At 46.7% G+C, this 5,193-nt stretch overlaps 1 pseudogene; it reads left to right on the plus strand.

The window, feature by feature from the left end:
* The first annotated feature begins 3,182 nt into the window (after nt 1-3,182).
* On the plus strand, nt 3,183-4,552 carry LOC102742123 (non-POU domain-containing octamer-binding protein pseudogene; annotated as a pseudogene).
* Nucleotides 4,553-5,193: the final 641 nt, after the last annotated feature.

Raw genomic sequence — 5,193 nt, forward strand, 5'->3', positions numbered from 1 at the left:
TCATTTAGAGCAGTCCCCTGGGTTTAGTGATGTTTGCGTGTTTGCGGGAGCTTGGTAAACAGTCTGTTGGGACACAATGCTGTTGCTAGCAACTTCACACCAGGATCCTCACCAGGTCTGAAGACTGAGAATTGAATTCATTAACGTGGGCCGGGTAGGGCCCTCCGCTGTTCCAGCAGTGTCAGGGACTGGGACCCAGAACACAACACTGGAACATATACTGGAAGCCTCAACATTGGATGGCTTGGAATACAAGCCCTTATATTTTTCTTGCGGAGAGGGATATTGTTGCGGGGTCATGGAGCCCAATGGTCAAGAAAGAATTCTTGAGACGTTGTATGGTGCAACTTCGTAAGTTTATTTAAGTAGCACGGGGACAGGGCCCATCAGCCGAAAGAGCTGCACTTTTTGCTGTATGAAGTTGGTGGTTATATGCTTAGTGCTCAAGGGAGGTGGGGGGTGGGGGATGTGCAGGGAGTATTAGGTCCTAAATGTCTTCTTTAAATTTCTACCCATAAACTACTTTCACAAGATTTCTCTGGTGCTTATCATTCAGTTTGATATTGTTGGTGAGATGTACAGGCAGTCATGAGACCCTTTAAGAATGTAGCAACAAAGATACAGATGTAGTGAAAAGGGCCATATGCACCCCAATGTTCATAGCAGCAATGTCCACAATAGCCAAACTGTGGAAAGAGCCGAGATGCCCTTCAACAGATGAATGGATAAAGAAGATGTGGTCTATATATACAATGGAATATTGCTCAGCCATCAGAAAGGATGAATACCCACCATTTGCATTGACCTGGATGGGACTGGAGGAGATTATGCTAAGTGAAATAAGTCAAGCAGAGAAAGTCAATTATCATATGGTTTCACTCATATGTGGAACATAAGGAATAGTGGGGAGGACCACAAGGGAAGGGAGGGAAATCTGAAGGGGGAGAAATCAGAGAGGAAGACAGACCATGAGAGACTCTGGACTCCAGGAAACAAACTGAGGGTTACAGAAGGGAGGGGTGGGGGTAACCAGGTGATGAGCATTAAGGAGGGCACGTGTTGTGATGAGCACTGGGTGTTATATGCAACTAATGAATCACTGAGTATTACAGCAAAAACTAATGATGTACTATATGTTGGCTAACTGAACGTAATAAAAAATTTAAAAAGTTTAAAAAAAAAAGAATGTAGCAACCAGCATGTATTTGATACTTATTGGAACTATGCAGGCTGTCGGTCAGTCTTCTGGGCTAAAGGTGAACATTTTCCTTTTCTATCCCCCACTCAGGCTTAACATTCTGCTAACTTGTATTGGTAAAGCCATCCCACCTGGCAAATAGCTACTGGTGAGTGCTTCCCCCACCCCAGGCCAGTCCTTGGTCATTCACCTGGGACCCAGCGCACCAGGGGTTAATATCCCAATGATCGGGAGCTCCAGGAGTGTTAGAAAATCTGCTCTCTCTAGGTCCTTACCACCTGTGGTGGGGTGAAAACTGTCCCCCAAAGATATGAAGCCTGTGATAAATAGCTTACTTTAAAAGGCAGACCTGTGAATGGCGAAGGATGTAATCAAGGTGAAGATCTTGAGACTGGGAGCTTTTGTTGGATTATCTGGGTGGGTCTAAGTGCAATCACATCTACCCCTATCAAAGGGAAGGAGATTTGACAGATGTCACAAGAGGAGATGATGAAAAGAAAACACAGAGATTTGAAGATGCTGGCCTTGGCATTTGGAGTGATGTAGCCCCAAGCCAGAGCAAGCCAAGCTACCAGAAGCTGAAAGAGGCAAGGACCAGATCCTCCCCGAAAGCCTCGGAACAGTGTATGGCCCTGCTGACACCTTGATTTCAGACCTCTAGTCGGCAGTACCTTGAGACAGTGTGTTACTGTTGTCTTAAGCCACCGAGTTTGTGGTAATTTGTTACAGCAGCTCCAGGAAAAGGAATACACCACCTCTCACCTGGTTCACATCAGCCTTGCAACTGACCTCTCGGGGTCTGGTTCTTCTCTTCAATCCACCCTGTGCACTTCATTTTTCTTAACTCCTCTGAGTGGTTTCCCAAACTCCCTATATAAAGTTTTGGTTCTCTCTTACTGAAACAGTTTTAGTTTCCATTAGTAATCATCATCATCATCATCATCATAACCATCACTCTGTGGAGTGTGCTTTTGTTGTGCTGAGCACTTTATAGAAAGTATCACATTTCCTCCTCACAACAACACACCGAGGTTGGCATTATTAGCTTTGCTTTACAGACGAGGAAACCAAGGCTCAAAGAAGTTAAACAGTGATCCCTGTGAGTGGCAGTAAGACAGGCATGTTTGGGTTCTCAGCCACCTGCTGTAGTGCTTGGTCTGTGTCTCCTGCCCAGGACACTATCCGGGCTGAGAGCCTTGTTCTCCTATTTGTCAAAAACTCTCCATCCTTCCAGATTCGGTGTATGTACCACCATGTCCAGGAACCTCTCTTAAATACCCATCCATCACCTGCCCTTTAACTTGTAGGTAGAGTCTATTCCACAAACTGTAGAAATTTGATTCTGCTTTATAGTTTCTAAAATTCAAAACACCGTAGTGGAAAAGAATATACCATGTAGAGAAAGATCTTAAAAATACAAACCCAAAGTACCCTACTCAATGATACCTGACTTGGATTCACTGATTCCTGTTGCTGAGATTTTCTCCTAATTTTATTTTTTAAAAGATTTATTTATTTATTTCAGTGAGAGAGAGAGAGAGAGCGCAGGGGGGAAGGGCAGAGGAAGAGGGAGAGAGAAACTCAAGCAGACTCTGAGCTGAGTGCAGAGCCCCAATCCCACGACCCTGAGATCAGACCTGAGCTGAAACCAAGAGTCAGACACTTAACCAACTGCACCACCCATGTGTCCCACCCCTAATTTTAAATAGAAATAACTCACTGTTTTGGTAGCATGCCCAGTTAGAACTTCCCTGGGCTTTGTAGACACCCCAATGGCACATCTGTAGCATTATCTGAAAATCTGATCCCCATGTAGATGTTCTATCAGTCTAGAGCCCCACTGTTCCATTGAAACATGATGTGAAAACCAATGCAAGCCATACATGTCATTTAAAAATTTTCTAGTAATCAGTCTTGGGACGGTAGAGGCTGTGTAGCGTTGCTGTTACTCTGAGGGCAGAACAATCCATAGAGGGGTGCAGAGATGCAGAGCAATAAAACCCTTAACTTGGAGAAGCAAAACCATATTCCAACGAAGCATCATCAGCATCACCAGCAGCCACCACGACCACCAATACCTGCAAGTGGGCAACAAGCCAGCAGCCCAAATGAAGACTTGACTATTGACCTGAAGAATTTTAGGAAACCAGGAGAGAAGCCTTCACCCAACGTAGCTGGCCCTTTGTAGGCAATCTTCCTCCTGACATCACTGAGGAGATGAGGAAACTATTTGAGGCAGAAGGGAAGGCAGGCAAAGTCTTCATTCACAGGATAGGGCTTTGGCTTTATCCGCTTGGAAACACGAACCCTAGCGGAGATTGCTAAAGCAGGGCTGGACAACATGGCCCTCCGTGGAAAGCAGCTGCTCGTGCGCTTTGCCTGCCATAGTGCATCCCTTACTGACCGAAACCTTCCTCAGTATGTTTCCAACGAACTGCTGCAGGAAGCCTTTTCTGTGTTTGGCCAGGTGGAATGGGCAGGTTGAAGTCATTGTGGCTGATCAAGGAAGGCACTCAGGAAAAGGCGTTGTTGAATTCTCAGGGAAGCCAGTGGCTTGGAAGGCTCTGGACAGGTCCAGTGAAGCTTCCTTCTTGCTAACCACATTTCCTCAGCCTGTGACTGTGGAGCCCAAGGACCAGGTGGATGACGAAGAGGACTTCCAGAGAAGCTGGTTATAAAGAACCAGCAATTTCACAAGAAGTGAGAGCAGCCACCCAGATTTGTGCAGCCTGGCTCCTTTGAGTACGAGTATGCCATGCCCTGGAAGACACTCACTGAGATGGAAGCAGCAGGACCAAGTGGACCGCAACATCAAGGAAGCTGGTGAGAAGCTGGAGATGGAGATGGAGGCTGCTCGCCATGAGCACCAAGTCGTGCTAATGAGACAGGATTTGATGAGGCATCGAGAAGAACTCTGGAGGATGGAAGAGTTAGTTGCACAACCAAGAAGTGCAGGAAGGAAAGCAACTGGAACTCAGGCAGGAGGTGGAGTGCAGGTGCATGAGGAAGAGATGCGGCGACAGTAGGAAGGATTCAAGGGAACATGCCCTGATGCAAGAGAACAGGAGATGGGTGGGCCGGATGGCTATGGGAGGTGCTATGGGCATCAACAAAAGAGGTGTCGTGCTCCACGCTCCAGTGCCAGTTGGTACCCCAGGTCCTCCAGGACCTGCCACTATGATGCCAGATGGAACCTTGGGATTGACTCCACCAACAACTGAATGCTTTGGCCAAGTTGCTATAATGGAAGGAATTGGGGCAATTGGTGGAACCCCTCCTGTGTTCAACCATGCAGCTCCTGGAGCTGAATTTGCTCCAAACATCACCAATACTAATAAAAATTTCAGTGTCTAAAGTTTCCCCAAAATCCTTAAAAGAAGAACTCTTTTTGGGACTAGCCAGAATTCTGTCCTGGAAAAGCGTGGGAGATTCCTCCCAATCGTTAAGCCTTCCCTGACTGTACTACTCTAAGGGAGTATGCTGGAGGCTGAGGGTAACGGAGGGGCCATATTTAACCAATCAGTTCCATGTGGCATATCTTTGAACTAATTGATTCTGTGTGGTGCATTCCTGAAGTCTCATGTGATTGTTGAGGGCCTGGGGGTGGGGGAAACCATGGCAAAATGGATCCAGTTAGAGCCCCCATTAAGCTTGATCATTCCATTCTTTTTTTTTTTTAAAGATTTTATTTATTTATTTGAGAGAGAGAGAATGAGAGAGAGTGAGTACATGAGAGGGGGGAGGGTCAGAGGGAGAAGCAGACTCCCTGCCGAGCAGGGAGCCCGATGTGGGACTCGATCCTGGGACTCCAGGATCATGACCTGAGCCGAAGGCAGTCGCTTAAGCAACTGAGCCACCCAGGCGCCCGATCATTCCATTCTTTGTCCATCCTGTTCTATTTGCTTTCTCATCTTTTTATCCCCCCGACCCGTGAGACACTGCCACATACACCACAAAAACACACATTCCCCAATGACCTTAGTTAGCCCCATTGA

The sequence above is a fragment of the Leptonychotes weddellii genome, unplaced genomic scaffold (assembly GCF_054177405.1).
Source record: "Leptonychotes weddellii isolate Sample4059 unplaced genomic scaffold, ASM5417740v2 HiC_scaffold_2404, whole genome shotgun sequence".
NCBI lineage: Eukaryota > Metazoa > Chordata > Mammalia > Carnivora > Phocidae > Leptonychotes > Leptonychotes weddellii.